The 14,089-nt window shown below is 38.4% G+C and overlaps 1 non-coding gene across 1 annotated transcript; it reads right to left on the bottom strand.

Moving 5' to 3' along the window:
* Positions 1-2,204: 2,204 nt before the first annotated feature.
* On the bottom strand, positions 2,205-2,311 carry LOC118730939. Its single transcript, XR_004991667.1, has one exon. It is a non-coding gene; the product is annotated as a U6 spliceosomal RNA (small nuclear RNA).
* Positions 2,312-14,089: the final 11,778 nt, after the last annotated feature.

The following is a 14,089-nucleotide window of genomic DNA, read 5'->3' as shown; positions in this document are numbered from 1 at the left end:
CATTGTTGTGCTAGACTCCTGGGATTGTCCTGGCTTCTGCCCCTTCATAAAGTTCCCTTTTTACCCCCTCTGATTATCCAAGACCTAACCACTGACCTACTATATTTCCTGCATGATAGTCAGAGTCAGTTCTGTTGCTTGCAACTGAAGAACTCTGACTGTACCATGGTAAGAAATAGGCCAGCTCCTTTCCCACCTCCCAACCCATACTTCCTTTACAGAAGCCTGACATACCCTCCTTTTCCCTCTGATATTAATAATAAAGCAATTGCTTCTCTTCTCACAGTGATGCTCTTTAAGCCAGTACACACCCTTCTTTCCCCACATGTTGTGGCTTAAGCCACAGCAGAAAAGGGAAAACCTGAAAATCCTTTGAATGCAAACTGAACTAAATGTATATTATAAATGAGACAAAGTTAGACGTAACACACAGGCTACCTACAAAGGTTGTCAATGCAATAAGAATTGAACACATGAGACAAACATTAATATAATGTGCTCCAGAGAAGAATGTGGTAACAGTTTTGCCAGAAACCTCAGCTATAATGAACGCCTCTTTATTATCACTTTTCTAGCCGACACAGAAACAACCAAACTCAATGAATGCTGGGATAGATTACATTACTTTCTTTTCATATTATAGTCAGACGTTATTTCTGCTTACAATTACATTTTCTGACAAAACCAATCATCTACCCCAAATCTGATCAAGTTACAGTCTGCAATTTCAGTAGGTCCTGGGACATGCTTATTTTCCATCCACGTTACCCTAAACTTAAATAGCATCTGTTATGTCAGTGAACATCTGGAGGGCAAACCCAATTCCCAAGTTAATTAATGTTTGTATGTGTTATCTTCCCTACAAATGTGTAATCGTTGAGAAGACAGGAACCATGGTACAGTGGGGAAAGCACACACCTGGGAGGTAGACAGACCTGAGCATGAGTCCGTCCTCCATGCTCTGCCACTTACCTCCTGTATGTGTAAGTTACCTAACCATCTGATCTCAGTTTCTTTATCAGAAAATGGAGAAAGAAGTTACTACCTGATTATCAAATATGTTACTGTATATTAATCTTTATCCTATTTCTTCTCTTTCCTTATCACAATGTCTGCAGGCAGCCTGGATTCTCCATCACTGAGATACATGGCTACGAATGGCTTGTGATACATGGCATTATGTGATTCGATACATCAGAGTCAGAATAGACTAAAACTTGTTCTTTATGGTGAGATTCAAAACTTCTAAAAAGTATTCCAATTGACCAAACTTGAGCAAGGTTTCCACCTGGTTCCAATTATCTGTGGCAAAGATTTAAGCTTCTTTACTGTGACTGTCCCAACTTGTATGTACCCCAGTGACAATCAGCGGTGGCTATGAAAAAGCAAATTCCATGGAAAATAGTGCCTGCATTAGATTTATTCAATAGGTACTAAAGAATTATTCAAAACTTCTCTCAATACAAGTTTCCCAAAAGTAAGAGGATGTTATTTTAAGCAAGCAACATAGTGTCTGTCTAAGTTAGTATTTCTCAAGAGTGAGATCATTGTCTTACTGGTCTTATTCATCTGCATTTAACCAGTGCCCAGTCCAGTGGCACACGTAAATGTGGACTTGCAAGTGTAGGTGCAATGGAAGAATATAGAAAATCCAGAGAATATTTAATTGCTGGGTCATGGAGTGATGGCTATAACTTCTATGCAAATTCAGAGAAAGAAAGAACTCTGTGGAATTTAGAGAGATTATGGAAGGCATAGGACTTTAATTGACCCCTCATGAATGATTTGAGTGAGTAGGGAGGAAAAAGGCATGAGAGAAATGAGCAGAGCTTATGTGTTTGTGTGAGTGGTAGGGGAAGGCAATCAGGGTGTTGACGGGTCTTATTGGATGAGTGATGAAATAGTGGGTGCAGATGAGGGAAATATTGGAGGCAAACACTATGGATAGCCCAAGAAACAGGCAGAGGAGTCTGTTCTGAATGTATTAGTAGAGAATAGGTTCTTGATTAAGGGAAGGATACAAAAAATGAATTCAGGAAGATTGAGAGTTGCAATGGTGAGGAAATTGATCATGGAAATGCTTTCTTGGGAAGTTAGCAATGGGACCTTGAGTTGAGGCCCTGAAACAATAGATAAAAATTACTAATTTTGTGTTGGGTTTTATTTATTTTTTTTTTTATTTTTTATTATTATTATTATTATTTTTAAATATGGAACGCTTCACGAATTTGCGTGTCATCCTTGCGCAGGGGCCATGCTAATCTTCTCTGTATCGTTCCAATTTTAGTATATGTGCTGCCGAAGCGAGCACTGTGTTGGGTTTTATATAGAAACTCTATTATTTCACCAAAGGGAAATTCAAAAACATAATTTCAAGATTTCTATAAGAATAGTGATACCACTGGAATATATTGGAATGTAAGGAAGAGAGCCAGCCTAGTTTAGGTTGATGGAAATAACATACTTTGTTTTTGACATGCTGAATTCCAGGGGATGACAGAACATCTAGGTCAGTAGACAGCTGGAAATACCATCCTGAAATTCAAGTAAAATCTGAAGGGTTATTTCAGGAAGCCAAAATCATTTTGATTGTTTTATTTAACAAAGATGTGTTGAGTCTTTACTAAATCAAAGATCTTGACTAGGTGTTCTGTCAATATAAGAAGGATACAATTTCTGCCTTATAGTCACTTGCCTTCAATTGGGAGAGGTGACAAGAAAATGCACCACCACAATGTTAATAAGGCTTGTGTTTTTTCACATTTTTTTAATTGAAAAGTGGTATTCTATATTAAACACTACATTAAAAAGTATTTCTAAAAATGATGATGTGCCTTGCCTGCGTGGCTCAGCGGTTGTGTTGACCCATGAACTAGGCAGTCACTGTTTGATTCCTGGTCAGGACACATGGTTGTGGGCTCAATCCCAGTAGGAGGCAATCAATCAATGTTCTCTCTCATCATTGATGTTTCTATCTCACTCTCCCTCTCCCTTCCTTTCTCTCTAAAATCAATAAAAACATGTATTAAAAAATAATGTAAAAATTAAAAAGTAAAAATGATGATGCAACATTTTTTTTTATTGCTTGCCATAGCAATAGAGCTTGGCATTTCCTGGGAAAATGTGTGCTTAAGACTCTGAGCTAGGACACTCTGAGGTGGCCACTGTTTGGCTACAACAGCTTCTAAGACTTGCTATTATCTCACACACCATGGTCCCAAAGAGGAATACTACTCTGATAAAGACAGCTCCCATTTATTAAGCTTTACTTTTTGGAGTTATGCACTCTATGTACGTTATATCTTTTAATTATTGGAGTTGCTCACATAAAGTTTCAAAGTGATATGTAGCTAGATTTAGATTGCACCTTTCATTTATCCATTCATTCAAAAGTTATTTATTCAGCATGCACTCCCACCCAGGCCCTATTGTTATATAGTCCTTACCTTGCAGTGTTTATAATCTCTAGTGGAAGGAAAACATTAAAGAAATGAGTTATAGTATCATAGTGGGAACATATATGTTCTAAGGAGCTATGGATATATATATATTTCCAAAGAATATGAATATATATACATTTTTTCCCTTGGGAAATTTAGGCCCTTGGGCAGAGAAAGCCTTGCTAAAGAAATAGTGACCTTTGCCCAGCTGGCTTGAGTGTCAACCTATGAATCAGGAGGTCATGATTTCTAGTCAAGGCATATGCCTGGGTTGTGGGCTCAATCCCCAGTGCAGAAGGCAGCCAATCAATAATGCTCTGTCATTATTAATATTTCTATCTCTCTCTTCTTTCCTCTCTGAAATGAATAAAAATATATTTAAAAAATAGTGACCTTTAAGCTGAGACTCAAAGGACAAGTGGTATTAGTTCAGCTAAAAAAGGACAGAAAGCATATTTCAGGCAAATGCATTGAAAAACATGTCTGCAAGCTGTAAGTGAGAGAGGACTGGTTTATTAAAGGAAATAAAAAAAAGTTCAATGTAGTTGATCATAGTACTGGAGGGAGAAAGAGGGCCCAACTGAGCCAACAAGTTACTGAGCCAGGATTAGAATTTAAGTCTGTTGTACTGCAAAGCCTGCTCTTGACTCCTCTCTTCAAAGCCTGTTGAAGCTTATAAAGCATCTGGATGAAAGTGTCATATTCAGATGTCTCAAAGCCAGAACAAAAGTGGATTTCTCATTTTAGGGTGACAATGTAGTCCCATTGCACAGGTCTGTAGTCTGAACAGCAAGAATGGGTTTTTTAATAATTCTAACTCTATTAAGTCAGAACTTTCCACCCACCCACATCTATGCTTTAAGATTCAGAGGAAATTCCAGTGGGTTGTGAAAGACTTCAGAGGAGAAATGTCTGGTGTTTTCTCAGATTAGAAATTTGAAACAATTTGCTGTCAGTATTCACTGTGTTAAGATTGAAGTTCTAGTCAATATTTTTTTCTCTGTGAAATTATTCTAATTTATAGAGTGTTCTCTCTGAGAACTGAAGTTACATGTCAGAAAGTGGGTCATATTCTGCCATTGTAGTATCTTTAATCTAGAGAGAGAGTTTAGTCTATGATATAAATCAGATGCTCTTTACAGCAATATTTTTACCTCAACGGTACAGGTGAAAAGTGTGTGTGCAATATTGAAGTATTCTATGTATTATCAATAACATGGTTAAAACAGTTAATGATGAATATCTGTGCATTTTAGCAACTACATTTACATTGAAGATTTCATTATTTTGCCCTTACAGTAAATTAATAAACCAATACTGTAAATTCTCAAGGCAACAGTGGGGAAGACAAGGAACATGCAGTCATTAATCATATTGTGAAAATAGACATAGTAGAAAAAGAATTGAAACAAAGCTCACTGGACCAAAAACAATCCATATTGAAAAATGTAGATTTGCCTAGTCAGATATGAGGTTCAAGTGATATTTGTTTTTCTGAGCTGTCCTTGCTCTAAAATAGATAGCCATAGTGAGAAAAAAACAAAAAACAAACAAACAAACTATACACTTCCTTTCTGGGACCAGTAACTTGGGATCTAAAAGAATATGCTTCAGATATTAGAAGTACTTCTCCAAAAACTCATATAATTCAGCAGTTTAAAGTTATGGTAAAATTATGAGGACTCTTATTGGCATAATTAAATATATTATGAGAATTAAATAAAAGCAAGAATTGTACCCTTAGGATATCTGTAATATAAATGTAAAATAATGGATCTAACCTGAGGTTACCCAAACAATTAAACATGTGATAAATAGATTATTTAAAGCTTCTCATTACTAATGAACTCTAGAAATTTTACCCTTAAAATTTATTTTGTTTGCTAGAGAGAATTTCTAGGTAAAAGTTTGAGCTATAGTAGAAATATTATAAATGTAGAAGAACTGATAAAATCGGGGCTTGCCACAAGTAGATTTCCTTTGAAATTCCAAATAGTTCAGGTGCTTAAAAAGTAATACACCAAAAACTATTTGTTTCCCCACTGCTGATTGTCTCTATGACTCATGCAACTGTCCTTAATCTTTCTACTTCCCCTTCCTTTCATTCAGACCTTCCCCAAGTCCCTGGATTGTTTCCTGAGAACATTTCCAGCTTGAGTTCCTCTGTCAAGCTGCAGAGTTTAACCCTGGCTGCACTCATCAGCCCACCTGGGAAGGAGCAGCATTCCTCTGTTCTCATTCTACCAGTGTTCTACCCACAACTTCTAGAACGACTTCATCCACAGCAGTTTTTTTCATGCCATTCCTGGCTCAGCCTCCACTGTTCAATCTCATTCTCTCTCTCTCCCTCTTACCCCACCACTGCCCCTTCACCAACAATCAGTTCTCAGACATGGATGGGCTCCACTGTACTTTTCACATATTCACTTAGCAAATAGTAATCAAAGAACTGACAACATCAGACTTGCTTTTTGGAAAAACACTCTGGCTACAGTGTGAAATTGCCCAGGGATGGGTGTGACAAGAGATCCCACTGGGGTTGTCTGCTGGGAGCTAGTGAAGTAGCCCTGGCAGGAGATGATGAAGGTCTCAGCAGTGGAGATGGAGTGATATAATCGATTGTGTGATCTGTTCAATGGTTGTATTCCCTATTCTTATTGAATGTGACTTTCCAGACAGTCAGTAATTAGCTCCCAAAACTTTTACCTCTAAGTTCCACTTTATGAAATCATTACTAGATATATGACCCATCACTCTGTGTCTATGGAGGGGACTTTAACCCTCCATGCCTCAGTTTCTTTTTTTGTAAAGGGAGCCTGCCAACATAACCTGCTCCACAGAGCTGTTTTAAGGCTTAACTGAGAGATGCTTTAAAGCTTAAAGCTCCATGGTTGACCCATAGTAAGACCATAATCCCTGGTAGTGACTGTATTGCTGCTACAACTAAATCTACAACTGAGTCTTTCTTGATTAATCCACAACTTCCTGAACACTTTGATATATATATATATATATATATATATATATATATATATATATGTGTGTGTGTGTGTGTGTGTGTGTGTGTGTGTGTGTGTGTAAAAAGAATTAAATAATTTGGGAGCTGGAAGAAATTTCAGAAACCATCTTATCTAATCCCTTTACTTACAGATTTGGAAGTGTGAGTACCATGTTGGGAGGAACTTGTTCAGGCTCTCAGAGTTCAGTGCTAAGTTCAAAGCCAGACCCTGGTGCCTGACTCCCTGAGTGACAGGCCTTTTGTTATATCTGCTTAACTGAAATGTAAGCAACTTAGGATGTGTCCCCTCTTCTGGTGGTTGGCCCAGTGCTCAACCAGAAAAGCCTTGCATCTATCTGCTGCCACATGGTAAAGTGGAAATAAACTGATGCTTTTTGCTGCCAATTAGGTTAAACAGATTTATGGGCTAGACCATTTTCAGTTCTTGCTCACCATATAATGAGATAGAAATTCAGCCACCTAAATGATTAATACTTTATCTAATGACCATCTGGCCCACAGTTCAAAGTCTTTTTAAAGGAATCATCCAACAGTCTCAGTATGGAGCTCTTCCTTGGGCGAATCTAAGGCCACAATAATGTAGTTAGGGCACCACTGAGTGCACGCAGATAAACACGTATACGTGGGCTCTTCCTGCTCACAGAGGCAGCACGAGAGAATCAGGTTTCTGGACTCCTTACTGGCACAGCTCCCTGTGAAAGCAGCACCCCCAAAAGCACAGCCACGCACGTCACGCTGGTGGAGAGGCTACTGCCAAAGCTTTTCACAGTTCATCTTCTCCCAGCCTGGCGTGTCATTTCAGAAGGAACCTGATGGAGGGATTCTCTCCTCTGGTACTTTAAAAACACACACAACATACTGTGTTATTCTTTGCTTCCTCTCTCTCTCTCTCTCTCTCTCTCTCTCTCTCTCTCTCTCTCTCTCTCTCTCTCTCTCTCTCTCTCTCTCCCTCTTTTAATCACACAAAACTAAGCATCCCTCTTAAGAGGCCTAATTGGAATCTTAGAATGTTTACTTTCCCACTGACCCTGGAGGAGGAGGTGAACTTCGCTGGCTCACTTACTTAGGACTCAGCAACATGGAATTGACGGTTTGAGGTTCTCAGTGAGAAGATAAATATAACCACAGTGTTGTTTTCTTGGAACACAGTCCACAACATGTCTTTCTTTATTATCCATCTGTCTGTTTTTACCCCTTGACCCATCTGTCTTTCTTGCACTCCGTTTTTAATTTAATTCTTCTTTTATTTTTTTCCCCCTCACCTACTTTTAAGTAATTTCCCCTGATAAAACTTGGTTGTGAAAATATTTCCCACAAACCCTTAGTTATAATGCCAATGAAAATAGGAAAATAAAAGTACTGTCATCTTATGCTTATAATAATTGAACTCGGGGAATATCCATTCTGTTAGAATCATAGGATTTTAGAATAGAAAGGGGCCTTACGAGATTTGACAAAGTTACAGTACAATTGGAGTAACTAGAATGTTTTATGAATGGCTCATTTTAATTCAGTAAAGAAGTTTTATTTCCTTTGTCAGGAACAGTTACCCAAGTCTTGGAAATGGACAAGAGAGATTACCAAATCAGATATGAGGTTCAACTGGTATTTGTTTTCACTTGAACCTCATGAAGTGAGTATGGGAAGATCTGGCAGAATTTCCAGGTTTGGAAATTTGGTTGTCTTTGACAAGGTTATTCAGAAACCTGTAGTGATAGTTTTATTCATATAGAAAACTGATGATAATGCGAATAAGTCTTGTCCATAGCAAAAGATCCCTGTACACAGTGATGCAAATGAGTTTTGTCCAGTAGACAATATAAATATCTCTAAGTCGGTTTCTCATTTGACTCGATTTTAATATCATGCTGGTTTCCTCATTAATCAATGAATTAAATAAAGTATTTAACAGGTGTTCATTTTGTATTTGCCTGAGAATTATAATGTGGACATTTTTAAAATTAGACTTGATCACAACGTTTTTCTGGAGGAGTTTTTAAAAATCTGTTCACTATTTTTTATTTTTATTAAATAAAGTATACCTTTTTAGACTTTTGAGGGTTTTGCATTTTTTCCAGGTGTGGATGAGAGACACTGATTTTCAGCTACGTGGGCTTCTAGGAGCAACACGTACAGCATGATGATTGAGCACATGGGGTTAAAGCCCAGTGCTCAGGTTGGAATCCTGACTCTGCCTCTAACAGCCGCTTCCTGGCCAGTTGGTAAGCCCCTTTCTGGTTCAATTTCTTCATTTTTTTATGTAAATGCGATGTGATATTTAAATAAATAAATGTATGTAAAGCACTTATTGTGATTTGCCTTAAGTTGTTCTCAAGCACAGTGGAGCATCACAGATCCTTCTAGCTTCTGAAGGCTCAATCCTGCTATGGGAAGAGAGAAAGCATTTAAACTATGTGGACAACTCTCCCCTACACAGCGTGCCTGAATCAGAGGTTCAGTGAGCAGGCAGCACTTGGGTTCCCGTTCTCAGCTGCATTCCATCTTGGCCTCTGCAGCAGTTTTTCCGTGTATCAGCTTGCCTAGTCTGAACTGCATATCCAAGGGTTGTTCTTACAATTTCTGACTAGAGAAGGTCACAAGTGAGATTCTTGCAGGATTCTTACAGGCAGAGGGAGCACAGCTTTCTGGTAGTTGACACATTGCTGCTGATTGACTGACTCCCCTTATTTGAGCGAGGCAGCTATATGCCCTGTAGAGGTTCTGTCTTCCCCTGAATCCTCCTCTAGTTTTTCTGAAGGTGTGTGTGTGTTCAGTTTCATGACAAAAGACTCCAGCTTCTGCAGGAGAGCCTTGTCACCAAGGACAGAGCAATAAGAACAGACACAGGTTGCAGCTCAACCTTGTGGAACTCTGGCTGGTTTGTGGGCTTCTCTTCTAGAGTGTCTGTCCTGTATTTCAAGACACGGGCACAGCCTTACAGAGACTGCTTACAACAGCCCCCAGAATCACAAAAACCAAGCCCCTAAAATAAATCCCTTTATTTAGAGCTAGCTAGCTAGATAGACAGATGGATAATAGATAAACAGGTGGATATCAGTACTAGCATAGATATATTCTTCTGATTCTATTTCTCTTGTGGAACTGTGACTCGTGCAGAATTTGATACCAGGACTGGGGAAGCTAAGAAGTGCTTATTCAATTATTTATCCATCTACTAAAAAATGGACTCAGGCTAGACATACAATTATATAATCTATTGTTATCACCTAAAATGTATTATGAATATCCTGTTCTATGTCCCTCATCCATTTTTAATGGTTAGATAATCCTTGTAAATATGTATCATGATTTATTTAATAAAAGACATCATGTGCGTATTCAGGTTGCTTCCAATGACAATAGCACAATAAATTCTCCACATAAATATTCACATGCTTTTCTCATTACACTCTTAAAATAAAGTCCCAGAAGAGTGATTATTTAGTCCAACGATATGCACAATTAAATTATTTATTTTATTAGAATGGTTGTTTCAATTTATCCTCCTACCAACTGTGTGTGGAATGACCTATTTCTTCAGAATTTCCTTGGTATTTTAAATCAGGGCATTCTGATCTAAACCAGTGGGTTTAACTGGTTTGTTTTGTGAACTGAACTGGAGTTACTGTTGCTTTTAGAGATGTCTAATCCCTAAAACTTTCTAGTAAGCCAATTCCACCTCCTGTTGAGGTGGAATCTCGTCTTTGGCCTCTTAGGGTCAGTGACTGAAGCCATAACCCCTCTGTTCCGGTTTCCCTGCCCAACTCCCAGAACCTCCATCAGGGCCATCTCCATCCCTTCAAGACTGTGCTCACAGGGGGCCCTTTAAATAGCTCAGTGCTAGTTGAGGAAGTTTGCTGAAAGCAGCTTGCTTGTGGGTAGTGCTGATGAGCTTTCGTTCACCAGTGTTTGCAAAGTACCAAATTAACTGGAAATCTTCAGCAGAAAATTCTTGCTGACTGAGAGCGGAAGGACTGGTGAAATTCTTTAAACTCCTACTGCATGTACTCAGAACCATCTGAATGCATTTAAAGTATCTTTTAGAGGATGCTAAGAGGAGTTTGAAAGTTATCACCAAAGCCTACCCAGATGGCAATGCTCATATAACTGTTTATTTTCCATCATGTTTAAAGGCATGTGCTTCCACTGCAGGTTTAGAGGTGATGTGGGGTCTCAACTCGACATAATCCATTGTAACTATAAAACATAAATACCCATTAAAATCTTATCCCACCCATCCTCTCTCTCTCTCTCTCTCTCTCTCTCTCTCTTTCTTCAAATGTAAAAAAAAAAATCACTGTGAAAGCTAATTCACTGTAAGTACAGCAGTTGAAATGGCGTTGAGCTAAAGTTCTGGCCTTTTCTCCTCAGTCTGTCTTCCCTGGTTCTTAGGTCAGGTGAAGAAGCTTCATATCCTTTCTACAGATATTCACAAAAGAACTTCACCTGGGCAGTTGCAGTGTTTCAATGAGTAAAGGCTTAAGAAAGGACCAGTCAATCCATGAGTACATTTAAGTAAGTGATCACCAGTATCACTGTTGATATTAGATAAATAGATTTAAGAGGTTTTATACCTGTTTTGGAGACCAGGAAGCCTATTAAACCGGTGGACTAGGAGACTAAAAACTAATTCAAGTAATGGATCCATGACAAACAATCACATAGTAGCATTCTTTATTTCAGAAATGTGAAACAGAGCAAATGAGATTTATTTGCTCTAAGATTTATTGAAAAGTGTCTTACTTCTGAGTAGCTTCTTGGATGTCAGATTGCAGCCCAATTAGTGAGATAAATGTGTGGATGTGTTTGTATCCTGGAAACCACCTAGGTGAATGTGCCTTTTCTTATCAACAAGAAAAGCTCCTTTATCACTTAGGGCCATCTGAAGCATTTTTTTTTGGTTCACTTAAAAATGTCTGGTCTCTATTATCTAAACAACCTGTAAATGAAATGCTTTCACCACCTCCCGCCCCAATAGCTTTCCTATTGAGCAGTATCTTTACAAGTGGCAGTCTGTCAGCAATATCAATTATTTGTAAGTGGGGAAAACATTGTCTATAGAAACAAAAGGGGCCCTTCATCTTCAGACATGCTGTGCCAGGCAGCTGCTGGCCAGCTATGGAGACAGAGCATCTTCTCATTGTCTTGGTGGTTAATAAATAATGGTCATTAGAATATTATAGGATTTGGATCCAGTAACATTTTATTTATTTATTTATTTAATATATTTTATTGATTTTTTACAGAGAGGAAGGGAGAGAGATAGAGAGCTAGAAACGTCGATGAGAGAGAAACATCGACCAGCTGCCTCTTGCACACCCCCTACTGGGCATGTGCCTGCAACCAATGTACATGCCTTTGACCGGAATCAAACCTGGGACCTTTCAGTCTGCAGACCGATGCTCTACCACTAAGCCAAACCGGTTTCGGCTGGATCCAGTAACATTTTAATCCTCAACCTAGGATATGTCTTTATTGATCTGAGAGAGTGATGAAGGGAGAGAGAGAGGAAGGGAAGATATAAAAGAGGGAGGAAGGAATACACACACACAGAGAGAGAGAGGAAGAGAGAGAGAGAGAGAGAGAGAGAGAGAGAGAGAGAGAGAGAGAGAGAGAGAGAGAGAGATGAGAGAGAGAGAGAGAGAGAGAGAGAAGAAGAAGAAGAAGAAGAAGAAGAAGAAGGAGAAGGAGAAGGAGAAGGAGAAGGAGAAGGAGAAGGAGAAGGAGAAGGAGAAGGAGAAGGAGAAGGAGAAGGAGAAGGAGAAGGAGAAGAAGAGAGAATTAAGAGAGAAACATCAATCAGTTGCCTCCAATTACTTACCAATGATCAAACCCACAACCTGGGTATGTGCCCTGACTGGGACTGGAACCCTCTCATTTGGGTACACAGGACAATACTCCAATCAACTGAGCCACACCAGTCAGGACTGGATCCAGTAACATTTTAAAAAGGAGACTAAACAGGAAAAGAGAATGGGTTGAGTGAAAATAAATTTAAATTATTTATTTATTTATTTATTTATTTATTTATTTATTTATTTATTTTAGTTTAGCTAACCTGATCAATTTGAAGGCAACTTAGGAGGCCTAAGATGAATATTGGGTATGGATCTCTACTCTGTTAGAGAATTTTAGAGGTTAACTGTAGTTCAAATTCCTCATTTTATAGATAATGTAAGTGAAAACTTTGACATTCTCTTCATCTATCAGCTTTGCCTGTTCAGTAAATATAGTTGCAGTGAGTGAGGACATGGATGGAGAAACTGGATGGATGATGGAACAAAAGATACAGAAAATTTGTCAGGCTTGGCTAGAGGATGTACTGAAGTTAATGATTCTGAGAGTGCTACAGGGTTCCAAAACTGAGCAATGTAAGTGCTTTGAAGCCTCCTGGTTTGATGGAGAGGAGAAGATGTGTATAGTCCTTTGGACCTTTGTGAACACCAGGCATCACTATACTGGTGGAGCTCTGAAGCATCATCTGTAGACACATCTGCTAGAAAGACTGTGTGGGTAAGAGTTAATATCAACAAATTGGATCCCTGCCCTCTAGGAGCTTACCAACTAAATTGGTAACCTCAATAGACCCATTTATTCAGGTTATATAAGCACTGGTCCTCAGATCATGTGCCAATGATGTGGACTCATTGTTTAAGCAGGAAAGGTATGTTCAAATAAGGCATCTTCAATATCTAACCCGGTGCCATAGGTAGTATGGTACTGAATGGAGAGTGAGCAGGGCCTGTGACTTTGGAATAGAATGTCTCTATTTGCAGAATTAAGTAGCCCACAAATAGGGAACAAAGTTACATTCCTGATTTCTAAGCCATTATGCTCTAACTTTGTGATTTTTTAAATTATGTACCCTTATCATGCTTTTTAGCATGTACCCCTGATGTAAAAGTAGATATATTTATTTATGTTATCTGTGTATTGTTTTACTAATACAATGCGACAAGGGGTAGGGGAGGCTAGGGGAAGGTCAATGGGGAAAAGAGGAGATATATATGTACTACTATATGTAATACTTTAAACAATAAAATAAAATTTTTAAAATGTGCAAGGATAACATAAATATAAATAGTCATCTAATGGTTTCTTTCTGCACACATGCGGTGTGTAAAAACCATACTGTAAATAATTTCTAGTCATCTCTGGAGTACATTAGTTATTCTTCACTTTCAATTCCAATCCCAGCCACATATCATTTCCTGAATATTCAAACCATAGATTTAACCTTCAGTAAAACATGTTAAATAACAAGTAAAGGGAAGAGAGAAGAATGAAACAGTTAATATTTTCTTACACAGCCCAAGCATGGAGCAAACTATGGGAAACTGCTGCCATACGCATTCTATTGCTCAGCACAGGGCTGTGGCTGTAGCTACACTTGCCTTCTTCCATTGCATATTCCATGTTTCTTTTTCCAATAGTCAGGACCTCAACTGGTCAGGGTTCTTCCTAAAAATCTGGATCTTCAGTGACTCTTTTTGTTTTTTATTGGTTGATGTGGTTTTTAGTTCACTTTTACTATTGGAAATGATGGTAAGAAATAAGAGACATCACAGAGAATCTCCTAGGTTCCAGGAATAGGCCTCCTTGTTCAGATTTTCTGGCATTAATTCAATTT

Source organism: Pipistrellus kuhlii, unplaced genomic scaffold, assembly GCF_014108245.1.
Source record: "Pipistrellus kuhlii isolate mPipKuh1 unplaced genomic scaffold, mPipKuh1.p scaffold_m20_p_3, whole genome shotgun sequence".
In the NCBI taxonomy this organism is placed as follows: Eukaryota; Metazoa; Chordata; class Mammalia; order Chiroptera; family Vespertilionidae; genus Pipistrellus; species Pipistrellus kuhlii.
The sequence above is the reverse complement of the archived record's forward strand: the minus strand, read 5'-3'. Positions and strand labels throughout refer to the sequence as shown.